Source organism: Puma concolor, chromosome E4 (assembly GCF_028749965.1).
Source record: "Puma concolor isolate L17-30 chromosome E4, mPumCon1.1.hap2, whole genome shotgun sequence".
Classification (NCBI taxonomy): Eukaryota; Metazoa; Chordata; class Mammalia; order Carnivora; family Felidae; genus Puma; species Puma concolor.
The window spans coordinates 41,914,903-41,930,758 of NC_141683.1; the positions used below are offsets into that span (position 1 = coordinate 41,914,903).

A 15,856-nucleotide genomic window follows, 5' to 3' on the forward strand; every position below is an offset into this window, starting at 1 on the left:
AGGGGCAGAGAGAGAGGGAGACACAGAATCGGAAACAGGCTCCAGGCTCTGAGCCATCAGCCCAGAGCCTGATGCGGGGCTCGAACCCACGGACCGTGAGATCGTGACCTGGCTGAAGTCGGACGCTTAGCCGACTGCGCCACCCAGGCGCCCCTCAAATTCTTTAACAACCAGTATTTGGTTTTATTCATAACATTAGTTATTTATTATAAAATAGGTTCAACAAAGTCCACAATAAGATACAAATTTTTGTATTACATCATGGCCATAAAATTAATACAGTGACTTTAAACTAAAGAGGTTTTCCACGTTCACAAAAAAAATGTAAGAAACTCTGGGAGTTTCAAACTCTGTCACTAAATTCTGCTTCAGCTCTCCAATCCGTATGTAGAGGCATGGCTAGTATTGGAAATGTATGGAGGAGAAGGTAAGAAGACCATTTGATTTGCTGGATTTTTGGCCAAATAATGTCTCTTACGATGGATAGCAAAGTTTACACACGGCTAGGTAAGGTCGGCATTCGTTCAGCAAACAATCATTGGATTCCAGCACATAACAAGTACCTCAGCCAGACTCACACCCTAGTTCCAGTGCTCAGAAGTTCACAGTGAGGGGCACATGGGAGGCTCAGTTCATTGAGCAACCAACTCTTGATTTCGACTCAGTTCATGATCTCCCGGTTCTTGAGTTCAAACCCCGCAATGGTCTCCATGCTGACAATAAGGAGTCTGCTTGGGATTCTCTCTCTCCCTCTCTCTCTCTGACCCTCCCCCACTCCCTCTCTCTCTCTCAAAATAATAAACATTAAAAACATTAAAAAAAAAAGTTCACGGTGAAAGGAGAGACAGATAAATAGATGAATAAATAAACCATTGGACAAGGGGAGGGTGTTACACTGGAAATACAGGGAAGTATTTCTGTAGGAAGGAAGTATTCTGTCCTCAGGATGAAGGGAAGAGTGAAGTATGACAGCAGGTAACACCTGAAAAAGTTAGGATTTTGAAGACATTCCAGGCCCAGGACAACATGTATAAAGGCATGGTTGAGAAAATATTAGAAATTAAAAGGTGACTCTAGTGTGGTAGGTAGACCATTCACTTCTAGGTTTTCCTTATATCTTTCTCATGACTCCAGTTTATTCCTGTCTATATTTAAATTGTTTTGTGCCAGAAAACAAAAGAATGCCTAAATCGCTTTTTCAAAAATATGTGTTACATTACTATAATACAATTACATATTACACATGTGTTCCTAAGTGCAAAACATGTCCTGAAGCTATCTCATTAGAAAAACAGAACTATATTTGGGGTGCCTGGGTGGCTCTGTCGGTTAAGCACCGACTTTGGCTCAGGTCATGATCTCGCGGTCCGTGAGTTCAAGCCCCACATCTGGCTCTGTGCTGACATCTCAGAGCCTGGAGCCTGCTTCAGATTCTGTGTCTCCCTCTCTCTCTGCTCCTTCCCCATTTGTGCTCTGTCTCTCAAAAATAAATAAACATTTTAAAAAATTTTTTTGAAGAAAAGTAAAATAGAACTATATTTGCATTAAAAGACCCACTGGGGGGCACCTGGGAGGCCCAGTTAGTTAAGATCCGACTTTGGCTCGGGTCATATCACGGTTCACAAGTTCAAGCCCCGAGTCAGGCTCTGTGCTGACAGCCCGGAGCCTGCTTCAGATTCTGTGTCTCCCTCTCTTTCTACCCTGCCTCACTCACGCTCTGTCTCTCAAAAATAAACATTTAAAAAAAAAATTTGTTTAATTAAATTTTAAAAAACCCACTGAGAAGTGCTGAACAATTTTTGAGAGAATGCTTCCATCTAGTGGTCAAATTGAGAAATTCACTAACATATGAATACATATATTCATCAGTATAGTATATAATATTGGGGAAATTACAGCACCTGCCACTGATACACTTATTGGGTGGGTGAAGGAAACATCATATTATATCAAATTAAATAAAATAATTTGATTCCTCTATAAAAATTTCAGACATGAAGAACAACACCATCAACATGCCTCATCTTTAACCTAGCCTAGCTTGGTGCAGAGCAGTCATGCTTAGGGGAATACTGGCAGTAACGGCCACAGTAACAACAGATTTTCTTGAGTACCAAGAACAACAAGAAAGAAACATTTATAGGACATTGGGGTGCCCGGGTGGCTCAGTCGGTGACACATCTGACTTCAACCTGCAGTTATGATCTCATGGTTCGTGAGTTCGAGCCCCACATCAGCTCTCTGCTGTCAGTGCAGAGACTGCGTTGGATCCTCTGTCTCCCTGCGCTCTCTCTCTCAAAAGTAAATAAACATTTAAATAAAGAATGTAAGCTAAGTAGATAATTATTTTAAAAATCTCAGACAACATTATCTTTATTTTGCAGGCAAAAATCTGCTGTGTATCTTTAACCCCATCGAGACCCACAAAGCGGGTCAGTGCCGTGTACTGCCTGCTGGCCATAGTGCTGCCTACTGCTCACTATTGGTTACCATACTTATCGCTGCTATGGATACTCTTCCGCCAGCAATAGCACTGCACCACTGTTCCAAAGTGCAACGCCACCTTCTGGTCCAGATAATAAGTGCACTGTCTGTGACATCCTCTACTTCCTTCACAGATCACCATCCTGGTCACCTTACCGCAAAACGAGGACTCACCAGCATCACCCACATCCCAGGCATCACCAAGCCCCACCTCTCCATACCACCCTTCATTATCAGCACCATCTACTCACAGGAAACCTTCAGCCAAATACTTTGGGAAGCTGATGAAGCGGTAGAAACCTCCATTTCAATCTCCACAAGAATCAACAAGGATCATGAACAACACTCCCTTCAAGAGACTGACTTGGAGGATGAAGATTGGCATGAACTGCTAACTGGATTTTGGTATTACAACCCAGCACATACACCAAGACTAGGTACTGACTTTTGTACTTTTCCTTTATCTTACTGAATTGAGCACAGCATTGGACACATGGCAGGGTCTCTGTGAAAATAACCTCAGTTTAATTCCTGATTCACTTTGTGTGCTAGCATTTTATGACAAAAGGGCATCTGATGAATATGCAAAATGGGCAATTATTTCTTTAAATAGAAATCAGCAAAAAAAAAAAAAAAAACCTGTTCATTACTATACTCCCAACTTACTGTTTAATCCATATTCACCTATAAGAAAAATAACAACAGATCCACAGACACTATGTCCAGACTTTATTTTTTTTTTTTAATTTTTTTTTCAACGTTTATTTATTTTTGGGACAGAGAGAGACAGAGCATGAACGGGCGAGGGGCAGAGAGAGAGGGAGACACAGAATCGGAAACAGGCTCCAGGCTCTGAGCCATCAGCCCAGAGCCCCACGCGGGGCTCGAACTCACGGACCGTGAGATCGTGACCTGGTTGAAGTCGGACGCTTAACCGACTGCGCCACCCAGGCGCCCCTGTCCAGACTTTAAAAACAGGGACATCTTGTCATGTGTATAGAAGACACACAGGAAACTTAGCATAGTACATATTACCTATCATGGTATAGACATCAGGCTTCTATCTCACACCACAGATTTCTACCCCAAGAATATGGGCAACTATGTTAATAACCTCTCCCAGTCATTGTAACCCACAATAGTAGCCTATGTCTTGAAATTTGACATACAGGACTTTCAAGCCAGATACAGATCCCCAAATTCTGCTCAATTTACAACCTATGCCAAAAACAGATTCACTAAAAGTAAGGAAATCCTTACAGTTCCTTGTTGGACTGGTAAGAGGTTTCCTTGGTAGAACAATGGCAGTCACTTTCTCTCAATTCTAAATCAATCGAATCACATTAAATTTTAGAAGTTTTGAAACAAAACAATCTTAATTTAACACACAAGCAATGGCAGCTCCAGATACATTACTGTATACACAGATGGATAAAATTAGCAATTTATTACTAAACATATTTCACACGGAAGTAAATAGAGCAATGGAAATTTGACAAAAGTAAGTTGGATAAAACACTAAACATAATGACATCTAAAAATGCCATAGGAGACGTTCCTGAAGGCACCTGGGTGGCTCAGGTGGTTAAGCTGCCAACCTCGGCTCAGGTCATGATCTCACGGTTTGTGAGTTCGAGCCCCGCGCCGGGCTCTTTGCTGACAGCTCAGAGCCTGGAACCTGCTTTGGATTCTGTGTCTCCCTCTGCCCCTCCCTCGCTCATACTCTGTCTCCCTCTCTCAAAAATAAAGATTAAAATTTTTTGTAAAAATAGAGATGTTTCTCCAACTGTGCACTGTCAATCGTTGCAGTTAAGACTGGTTGATATATGGAATTATCTCAGAACAGCTACCATCTCAGGGCAATACTGGTCATCTGAGATAACAGACGACCCAAGCAGAACTAAGAGTAGATGCCACATTAGCAGACCCTAATGGCTGTGATTCCTGCAGCAACTGTGAAACTAGAATACTGGCACTTAAAGAAGGAAACAGGACATTAGGTGCCGCACTTTTGCGGTTCCCAATGTCAAAAGAGAGGGTGGAGCCTACAGGCCACAGAAAGCCCCCTTCTGACAGATGGAAAACACGTTCCTAAGGATATGTTGTTGGAATGGAACCAATCTTTATTACCGCTAGACCTCTGGATATACCTATAGTACACATACCTATGATGATAGCCTTGATGCCTCCTCAACCAGTTATGTATAATATGGAAAACTGGACCAGGATAGCATGCTCTAAGGCAAACCTCACCCTAACTTACCGGAGTTGAGAGAAAAATACAGTAAAAATACAATAGGATGGAATGTGTAAAACCACAACAGGGAATTAATCCGACAATACGAGGAAAAAGATGCTATTCAAGGTCAATAGAAAAAAAGATTAAAGTAAACAGAGACATAGTTCACATTGAAAATATTCAAATTAATCTAATAAATGTAAATCGTACATTAGAAAACTTAAAACACATAAAGGCACATTTGGAAGACGAGGCTACTGAAGTGAAAATAACTTTGCAAGAATTGAAAAGAGAACAAAAACTTGCATCCCTAAAATTTTGACAGTCTCGAATTCTGATGTTACAGTACGAGGTTATGCAGGCTCACAGCCCTGGGAGCTTTATAAAACCTATCTTTTTGGAAACCTAATTGTCAAAGAAGTTAAACTAGGTGGTTCAAGAAGCTTAACTTTTGGTCATCTGGCAACTGGCCATGGTACCATATTAAAGAGTTCTTGGTCATCCTCATATTTGGACTATGGTTACTTGAACTGGTCATTAAACTATGGTGTAAAAGAATGGGTGTCCAAGGAAAAATACAAAATATGATTGTGATTAACATTGCAAGTGATATTGGGGCGCCTGGGTGGCTCAGTCAGTTAAGCCTCCAACTTCAGCTCAGGTCATGATCTCATGGCTGACATCACGGTTCGAGCCTGACATTAGGCTCTGTGCTGACAGCTCATTAAACATTTAAACATTCAAACATTAAAAGAAAAACATTTTTAATTTAAAAAAAAAAGATTGCAGGGGCACCTGGGTGGCTCAGTTGGTTGCGCGTCCGACTTCAGCTCAGGTCATGATCTCACAGTTTGTGGGTTCAAGCCCCATGTCGGGCTCTGTGATGACAGCTCGGAGCCTGGAGCCTGCTTCTGATTCTGTGTCTCCCTCTCTCAATCTGCCCCTCCCCTGCTCACGCTGTCTCTCTGTCTCTCAAAAACAAATAAATGTAAAAAAAATTTTTTTTAAATAAAAAAAGATTACAAGTGATACACAATCATGGGTGGATAGATATTTTTGTGAGCTTAAAGAAATTTTTTTAACTTTCTTAATACTCATTTATTTTTAAGAGAGACAGAGACAGCGTGATCAGGGGAGGGGCAGAGAGAGGGGGAGACACAGAAGCTAAAGCAGCCTCCAGGCTCTGAGCTGTCAGCACAGAACAACGCGGGGTATGAACTCACGAACCTTGAATCATGACCTGAACTGAGGTCGGACGCTTAACCGACTGAGCCCCCCAGGCGCCCCATTTTTTGTGAGCTTAGATTTGTGCAGGACATCAGACCCTTAGTATGAACTAGTGTGTGAGTGGCTGGAATCACAGAGTGGATGGATTGTTGTGTACTTGGTATGATTTCAAATCCACTCGTTTATGACAAAGACTTAAAAAAGTTTATTTTAGGAATATAACTGTTTCAATACCAGAATAAAGTAAGTTGTGTCAGGGTGTCACCATCTCCTCAACCAGTCACTCAGCTGCTGAGGGACCTCAGTTAGGGCTTATCAGTAAGAACATACCAAGAAGCAACTACAGGGGCTCCTGACTGGCTCAGTCCAACTAACAGGCCATTCTTGATCTTAGGGCTAGGAGTTTGAGCCCCACCTTGAGTGTAGAAATTATTTACAAATAAAATCCTAAAAAAAAAAAAAAAAAAAAAGCAACTATGGCAAGGGACATTTGGACTATAAACACTGAGCATTTGTAAGGACTGACAGTGTTCCTTCTGGGCAAAGCTACAACTTGCTGATCTGAAAGAGCCCTTGAAGACCATGGGGCTATCCCGTCCTGGGAGTAAAGCCACCTTTTTCACTGGTGACCATGTTTCCCAACAATGTGCTCTAGCAACACAGGACTTTTATTTTTGCACTGGCACCTGGACTTCAGCTCCCGGTCAGCTGGGCCACCTCTCCCAAGTACCAACTCCTATGAAGGTACAACTTCAACTATATTTGGACTTTAGTCCTTTCATCTCTCCTTGCCCAGAACAATACTATGATTAATCTAACACTGGTTTGGAATATGTTACTCCTTTATTGGCTAATTAGAAGACATTATCCTATATGCAACTTGCATGTGAAATTCACAGACTGAACCAGTGTTACAATACGTTGTTGCAAAGCCAAAATCTCTGCCTTTACTTGCCTCCCTAAACAAAATAGCCATCAGAAATGATCAGCACTTTTGTGTAAATTAAGCCTTGGAATTAGGCAGATACTAGGTACGCCCAATAGCAGGCTCCTATGTCCTGACCTTACCCAAACCACCCTGTTCCAGGTCCCTGGCTACCCTGACCTGCGCCACCTGGCATTAACAGTCCACACCCTGTCAGGCACCCTTGGCCAGTACTGACTTTCCAGGCCTGTGGAGCTAAGTAAAGCTCATCCCCAACCACCTGTATTCCCTGGAGGGTTGGAGGAACCCCACCAACCCCATGATGGCTGAGAAGGCCACTGAAATGGGTGACAGTCAGTCCCCATGAGTACTTACCATTTGCTGGTGTCCCGGGCTTCTGCAGTAATCAAGGTTCCCAAGCGTCTCTTCTTGGAAGATGTATCAGCCAGCTCGTGAAATCCAGCCCTAGCGAATAGGGAAAGGGTTAACATTAGAGAGGGAGAGAGATAAGGGACCTTCAGGGAGGCAGACTGCAGCTGCAAGTGGGAGGCTGACCAAGCTACAATGGCATTGGAGTTGGGGGAAAAAAAGAGGATGAGACGAACCTGCTTCCGACCTACCTGAGCTGGGTGCCGTGCATGAAATCTCACAAACCTTCTTCTGATAAGGCCCCAATAAAAAGTCAGGGACAAAAATCCTTGGCAGGAACCCAGTCGGGACCCCCTCTCATTCTTGAGAGCTTTATACTTTCTCTCAAGAAACTCTATCGCTTTCCTCACTCTCTGTGGTCCCCGAGATTTTCGACTCCATGAGACAAGGACCAATGTCTCTCCCACCCTCCCGTAACACGAGCAAGGCACCACAGCCTCCTCCAGCTCTGCCTGCGAGGGGAGACGGTCTACGCGCAGGTTAGGGGTTCGAATTAGGCAGACCCCAGGGACCTCCAACACCCTCACCCTGTGATCTGGCCTCACGGGCATGACCCTGTTCCAGGTCCCCGGCTACGCTGACCCCGGTCTCTCGAGCATGCGCAGTTACACCTCCGCAGCTGGCTTTTGGCTGCGCGGGTCCTGCAGGCCCGTGGAGCTCAGGCTGTTCCCAGCCACCTGCTTAGCCTCCAGGGTGGGGGCAGCCCATCACCTGAAAATCTTTCTGAGGTGGTAATCAGCCCCCACTCACCCAGGCTGCCTGCCTGATAGGGGTCTGGGCTTCTCCGGCCATCAAGGTTCCCACGTGTCCGTCAGCCAAGGCTACCCCAGCCAATCCCCAGCCCTGCCGGGGCATGGTAGTCCAGATTCTTCTAGCATTACTTTCCACAAAAGTATGTGCAGTAATGTAGGTTAGAATTGGAATTAGTTTGATGCCATGGACACCAAGAGTCCACTATCGAGACCTGGATTCTCGCGACTTCGCCCATTTCCAGGTCTCTGGCGTCCCTGAAGTGTGCGGCCTGCGCATGTGCATTAAGCACCCGTCAGCTGCCCTTGAGCTACCTGGATCGTCCATGCCCGTGGAGCTCACACAGGTCCCCTACTGCACAGCCTCCGGGGCGGAGGGAGCCCAACCTCGAAAATCATTCTGAGGCGGCAGCTTTTACCAGAAACACATTCCAAATTTAGACTGGCTGCCTGACGGGGTCTCAGCTTACCAGTTCAAGGCTCCCGGGCGTCTTTAGGGGAAGGGCACTCCAGCCAGTCTGCCTGTCCCAATCCTGGCAAGGCAATCCAGAATCCCCCAGTTTTACCTTCAGGGGGAATATGCATGTCGGAGTAGGTTAGGGCTTGGAATTAGGCACATGCTATGGACCTCCAAGAGCCCACCCCGTGACCCAGGCTTTCCCAACATTTGCCCTGTTTCAGGTCCCTGCCTAGTCGGACCTGTAGGGCACACACATTTGCAGTTTCCCTCATCAGCTAGCCTTGGGCCATAGGGGGCGCTCCAGGCCTACAGAGCTCCAGCTGACTCCAACCAACCTGAGTAACCTCAGGCTGGAGGGAGCCCTCTCCAGGAAACCTTTCTCAGACAGCAGCTTTAAACTGTCAATAGTCAGTCCCCATTTACAGCAGCTGCCTGATGGGGTCCCAGGCTTCTCCAGCAACCGGAGCTGCAAGGTATCTGTTACTGGAGGACTCCCCAGCCAGCTCACCCTGCTCCCTCGGACAAGCCAGTGCAGCGTCCTCCAGCTCTGTTTTCAGGAGGAAGATACACATTTGTGTAGGTTAAGGCTTACAGTTTGGCAGTTGCCATGGAACCCCAATAGGGTGTTTCTGTGGCCTGGCTATCCGACACTTGCCTTTCCAAATCCCTCGCTACCCTGACCTGCACGGCCTACACATGTGCATATACACCCTTAGGCTGACATTTGGTAGACCTGTCCCTCCAAGCTTGTGAAACTCCAAGCAGACCCCAACTACCTGCACAGCCTCCGGCATGGAGGGAGCCCACCTTCCAAAATTTGCTGAGGCAGCAACTGCAAATGTATGACAGCCAGTCCCCATGTGGACTTGCTGTCTGCAGGTGTCCCAAGCGGCTCCCGGAACCAGGACTTCTGGTGTCTTCTAACAGAGGATATCCTGTCCTGCCCACCTGGCCCCTGCCTGTAAAGGCAGTTAAAACACCTACAGCACTTCTGTAGGAAGAATATCCCTAGCAGGTCGGCAGACCTTGGGATTAGGCTGACACTTGGTACCCCCAAGAGCTCCCTCCTGTGACCCAGCCTTTCCTGATACTCAACCTTGTGAAAAAAGATTCCAAAGCTAAGTAAGCATTGCTAAGAGAGTCATTCAAAATAGGATCTGGAGGATACTGAGGAAGAAAGGCTTAGGCACATCTCCTGTTTCAATTCTCAGAACACAGTGCACTTTTGACTTTTGTCAGTTGCCACTCCACTACCTTCTGGATCACATCCTCCTACTTTGGAGGGAAAGAGAGACAATGTAACATCTGTTAGCTAAACAGCCAATTGTGTATTAGATAGTTTAAGTCGGCCCCCACCAATCATTCTTTCAAAACAAGCTATATAACCTTGTGGATTTGTCTTGCTCGCCCTTTTTGTAATTCAGAGCAAGTTTTCCATAAGGGTCAACTCAGTGCCTCCCAGACTGCAATCCATAAAACCACAAATAAACGTTTTGGCTGTTTTACATCCTCTTCCTGAACACCCTGTTCTAGGAACCTGGATACCCATGTCTCTGCTCGTGCACGTGCAGTGAGCATCCCTGCAGCAGCCCTTGGCTGCCGGGGACCTCCAGGCTTTTGAAGCTAAGGCCCACCCCCACGAACCTACATTGCCTTAAGGGTGGAAGGAGCCCAACCTTGAGAATCAAAATTCACTCTGAGGAAGCAGCTGGATGGGCAGCAGTCTGTATCCATATGGAGTTGCTGTCTGGGGATCCCAGGCTTCTGGGGTAACTGGAGGCTCCCAGGTGTCTCTCTTATTGGAGGATAGGCCAGCCAGCCCACCTGGCCCAGTCCTGCAAGGCATTCAGATTACTCTGACTTCGTCTTCAGTAGTAATATGTGCACCGCTAGGGCACAAGCTAGGGCTTGGAATTGGGCAGACGCCAAGTACTTCTATAAAAATGAGTAAAGGAAACCTCATTAAAAACAGTCAGGGGACGCCTGGGTGGCTCAGTCCATTAAGCGTCCAACTTCAGCTCAGGTCATGATCTCACAGTTCAGAATTTGAGCCCTGCACCCAGCTCTCTGCTGTCAGCATGGAACCTGCTTGGGATCCTCTTGTCTCCCTCTCTCTCCCTCTCTCTCTCTGCCCCTCTCCCTGCTCGTGCTCTCTCTCTCTCTCAAAAATAAAATAAACATTAAGAAAAAAAAAAAAAAATCAGGAGCCCTGAAGAGGGAGCTGCCATGTTCTTACAGGCAAAGGGAAGATAATTCACAAATACATGTATCTCCTACTTTGAAGAAAAGATCTCCCCCTGCCCCAGCAACAAGGCACTGCCCACCATTTGCAGTCAATGGGACATCACCGCCTCAAACCCTTCTCCAATGAACTGTTTGTTATTCAAAACAGCTTGCAACAGTTTCCTCCTAAAACCTAACAAAAGCTGACCTTCCAGTCGTCTCTTTGAAAGGGCGGGCCTACGCCAGCTGACTCCATCTTGTTCTGTGTCCTTCACCTTGACCACACCTCCTCCCCTTGAGTAACCCCCCCCCTCACCTGCCTAACAGGACTCGGACCCTTCCCCAGGACCCTTCCCCAGCCAATCGGCTGAGGCCATAGCCATTACCTCACCAACTGCCCCTAGGCCCCAATAAGACCTTTGTCCTTTTGAAACTCGCTCTCTTTCCCTGGTATCTCACCGCTGTGTCGGTGCAGGTAGGGGATTGAGCTCGAGCTAGCTCGAATAAAGGCTCTTTGCTTTTGCATCGGACTCGGCTCCCTAGTGGTCTTTGGGGATCACGAATTCTGGGCATAACATCTTCATACTTGCCTATGGTTTGCCATAGTTTGCTTGTCCCGAATTGCGATCCCTCTGCTATTCCCAAATGAACTCAGCTTGCTAGGAAAATAACTGGCCATTTTATATTTAAGGTTGACATTAAATGGTATCCTAGAAATGAGATCCAGAGAAAACCGCCAACAACTCTGAGGCTGGTGAACAACAGGCACCCACAGAGACAGATACCCACGGAGCCTGTTTGGCTCACTGCTTTCTTGCTGACCCTGGACTTTGAGGGAAAGTCTCTCATGGGCTTCTAACTCAGCTCCTTTTGTTTTTTGGGCTCTCAGGCTTTATTCGAGATCCATTTTTTATGAATTCATCACCCTTCCTGGTGAGGACTCTTTTGTTGCTGTTTGTTGAAGCTTACTAGTATTTACCCATCCTGTTCAAAAAGGGGGCAAATGCATAATTTGCAGTGTTTTAGCACAGCTGTTGGGAAATGGGGCCCCTCATAATTAAAATATTTTGAGGACTCCAAAGGCAAAGTAGGTTCCACCTGTTCCCTGGACCAGGCTCTTGTGCTTTTTTGGAAAAGTGGGTGAACTTTTGGATATTTGGAAATTACAATCACTATTCTGGGGAAGGCTTGTTTTAGGTAAGTCCATTTTAAGGGGCAACCTTAAAAGAGTATTCCCAGCCTCTCAGAGACAAGGGAATGCATTATTTGATTGATATGTAGAATCTTCTAAAAGACAAAATTGATGAGGAAAACAAAGGCAAGAGAAATGTAGCTAAAATCTCCTTACCGCTTGCAGCCCACTGATAAACCATTTCGTCTATAGTGACCTTCTGCCTCTCAGCTATGACCTATGGCATATGTTTCTCATGCCAATTAGACCCTGTGGCATCGAGCATGTCCCCATGCTTATGTGTGGTGACCACAGCTGCTGATGAAGGGTAGAAGGACAAAAGTGTTCACCTTTAGCCCAGAAAGTTGACCTACAGCCTACACAGTTCCAATAAGGATCAAGCAGGCACTGGCTGCTACATTTTTACGGGATCTCCTGACTGCCTGTACATCTCACCCATAGTTAATGTTGAGCTAAATGATAAGCAGCAGAGAAATCTTGTGAAAGTAGTTTTATGAGTAGAAATATGAAGAAGACTTTTATGATCTAAAACCCCCAGCATGTCCCGTCCCCCTTGAACACTAAGCATATAACCACCAGCTTTATACAGGTAAAGTGCAGCTTTCTGCCCACAGGTCCTGACCCTATTCTATAATAAATGCACGTTTATGCACGAAAAACATCTCAAGAATTCTTTCTTGACCGTCAGCTCCTGGCCTCACATCAGCTGCCACCTTGATTAACAAAGCCAGTATTCTTACACTAAGCAACCTCATTCACACGTGAGTTCCCCACGCTGTCTCTGATGGTTTCTAGGTCATAAGACACAGCACCCCTCTGAAAGGAACAATCCAAATGACAGCCCTGCCTTAGTTTAAAGCTAGGTTCTCTTTTCTGCTTATTATGGATCTTTGATAAGAAATACAATTGCTGAGAAGTCTGTTTTGCTTGCTGTTTGCTACGAGCGTTGTGAAGCCCTTCCTGAATGTAACCCGCTGTGTAGTAGAATGGGTTGTAAACCTTCCTAAATGTAGTCTGATAGGTAATGGAATGAGTAATTGTACATAAACTAACCGGCATTCCTCGCTTCTGTAAACCTGCTTGCTTAGCACATTCCCCACCTACCCTACCCTCTACCCCTTCCCCCTTTTTCCTCCCGCCACAAGTAACGGACAAAGCCTTCCCGCCAAAGGACAGACAAAGGACGCCCAATCAGAAAACAACAAATGTCCTTACTTTAAAATCAACTAATCAGGCCCCTCATAATTTGAAACCTCCCCTGTGCTATTTGTCTCTGTCTATAAAAACGCTGTACCAACCCTGATCGGGACCTCTTAGCGTCACCGGCAACGAGTGCGCAGAGGTCCAGGTTCGAACCTACAATAAACGACCCTTGCCGCTTGGCTTTGACTTACTACTCTGGTGGACTTTTGTGGGAGGTTTCGGAACTTCAGGCATTACACCCTCTACACAGTATTAAAAAGGAAAACCACAATCCCAAAATGGCATCTCTTAGGCCAAGTCCCCAAACCAGAGGACTCGCATAATCTAACTGCAGTTTCAATCTCCCCCAGAAATGTAGTCTTAACAGGTCAGGAACTTTTCCATTACCATCCGTGAGTCTGCCACATAAGCCCTCCCTGTCCCCTAGAGGAAGATGAAGTACTCTGCTGGAAACCCCTTGCTCCTCTCCCTAAGGGAAAGCAACCTTGCCTATAACATTTCTTTTCTTTTAATAACTTTCTTGTCCCACCCTTCTTCTATAAAAACCTCCCGTTTTGTACAACTCCTCAGAGCTCCCTTCTGCTTGCTAGATGGGATGCTGATCAATTCATAAATCACATAATAAAGACAATTAGATCTTCAAATTCACTCTGTTGAATTTTGTCCTTTTAACAGGACAATGCTATTTCCAAAGCGAACTTCTGATGGCATGTGGGGGTAACAGGAGACACAGGAGTGGTACCCCAAGAACCCTTGTGAGGTCACTGTCTTTCTCACCATTTCTGAGGGCTGTTGGTAAGCCCCTCTCAATTTCAGCTCTGGTTTTTTGCATTCAAGCTACAAATCTAATTCTAATTGGCTTTCCAGTCCGAAGTTAATGGGTCAGCTGAGATTGACGGGAGGCTGCAACAGAGCATCAGTCCTTAGCCCTTGGTTCAGTCTACCATCTCACCTTTCCCCTGCAATTCTTTCCCATCTAACCTCCCCCTGAAGGGAGTCTGCTGGTTTAATCCACACTGGGGATTGCTGGCGGGGCACATGGCCTCCTTTTGGCCAGTCCATAGTCGATGAGGTTTTTGGGGTGATAGTGGGGTTCATGGGGTCCGGAGCCGACGGCCAAAAAAGAATTCTTGAAGACGTCTTTGGTGCAAAAAGGTGGTTTTATTGGCACATGGGGACAGGACCCATGGGCAGGAAGAGCTGCTCCGGGACCATGAGGAGATACTGGTTTTATACTATGGAGTTGGGGGACAGGGGAAAGTCTAGGGGAAGTTTCCAGTGAGATTTTCATATGCTAAAGACTTACAGGATATTGGAGAACTAGCTATTGTCAAGCTAGGGTTGTTTTTCCCCCTAGCAAAGCATTAGCATTAGACAGTAGGGAGTTCCTGGAGAAATATTTTACTCTGCTGGCCTCAAGTATTCATCAATGGGCTGCAAATTGTAAGGAAATTTAGTTCTAGCTGCCATTTCCTTCTGCCTTTGTTTCCCACATCACTCTCGAGGGGTGATGGAGACTTAGGTCCTTCATGACAGTGATCTCTATCAGTTAACCATTGGTTTAAGTGCCAGAGGAATATCACACATATCCCACCTGGGGGTGGGGTGGGGGATGTTTGCAGCAGCCAGTCAGCTTGCCTTATGCTCCCTCATCAATAGTGACAGATTTTTTTTTTATTTTTTTTTAATGTTTATTTATTTTTGAGAGAGAGAGAGAGAGAGAGAGAGCATTAGTGGGGGAGGAGCAAAGAGAGAGAGGGAGACACAGATTCCAAAGCGGGCTCCAGGCTCCAAGCTGTCAGCACAGAGCCCAACATGGGGCTTGAACCCACAAACTGTGAGATCATGACCTGAGCCAAAGTCAGATGTTTAACCGACTGAGCCATCCAGGTGCCCCAGTAGTGACAGATTTTGATTATTGCTAGTATGTTGAGGTGCACTTGCTTGTGCTGTTTTGTGTAAATAAAACTCAGCTATTGCTAGCTGGGATCTCAGAGGCCAAAAAGTTGCAAGAGTTGGTGGGCACATGTTGGGCATTCAGGACCTGTTACAGAGCTTGCCACCTCAAGTAAACTCCCATGTTAGATTAAGTCTGTCACAGAATGGATTAAACTGACACCAGGTCACTCACCAAACTCAAGAAAATTCCATACAATGAGGCGCACCGTAAGACACGCACAATCACCAGCCCCACAGCAGCTCTCTCGTAGGTATTATTTTGGCTCTGAGAATCCCAAAGACCTAGCTAAAAGAAATGGGATTGTTCAGATCCAGAACTGAGCAAACTACTTTCTGGTGTTATGGAAACCGGTCTGGGTCACCTGGCAGAATAACCAAGCAGCACTCGGAGGTCTTGGAAGGCGGGAGGTTTGTTTTACACCGGTGGGCTCACAGGAGACCATTCTCCAGAGATCTGAGCCCCGAGCATCAGCAGAGGGGCCAATTTATAGTCTCTGTTACTTCCGCATTCCTCATTAGTAGTAATGTGGTGCCAACAAGCAAGGTGGGAAGAAGAACCAGGAAGGGGAGTCTTCAGGCAGGGACTGAAATTCCCCTATCAGTCCTGTCGGCCATCTTGTAACAGATGTTTCCCTATCACTGGCACACCTGCTTATTTTATGTCTAAAAACTACCATCCCAGAAGTTGCAGATAACTAGCAAAATAGAAAAAATTTACTGAAAACAACGTGGAATTACAATGGCCATTATGGGGAATGTTTCCATT

At 45.7% G+C, this 15,856-nt stretch overlaps 1 long non-coding RNA gene across 1 annotated transcript in view; it reads left to right on the forward strand.

The window, feature by feature from the left end:
- LOC147572620 (uncharacterized) overlaps window positions 1-2,928 on the forward strand; it is a 38,704-nt gene extending 35,776 nt beyond the window's left edge. Inside the window, exon 2 of the long non-coding RNA XR_015246336.1 lies at window positions 2,385-2,928. This is a non-coding gene — a long non-coding RNA (uncharacterized LOC147572620). The remainder of the gene's footprint in view (window positions 1-2,384) is intronic.
- Window positions 2,929-15,856: the final 12,928 nt, after the last annotated feature.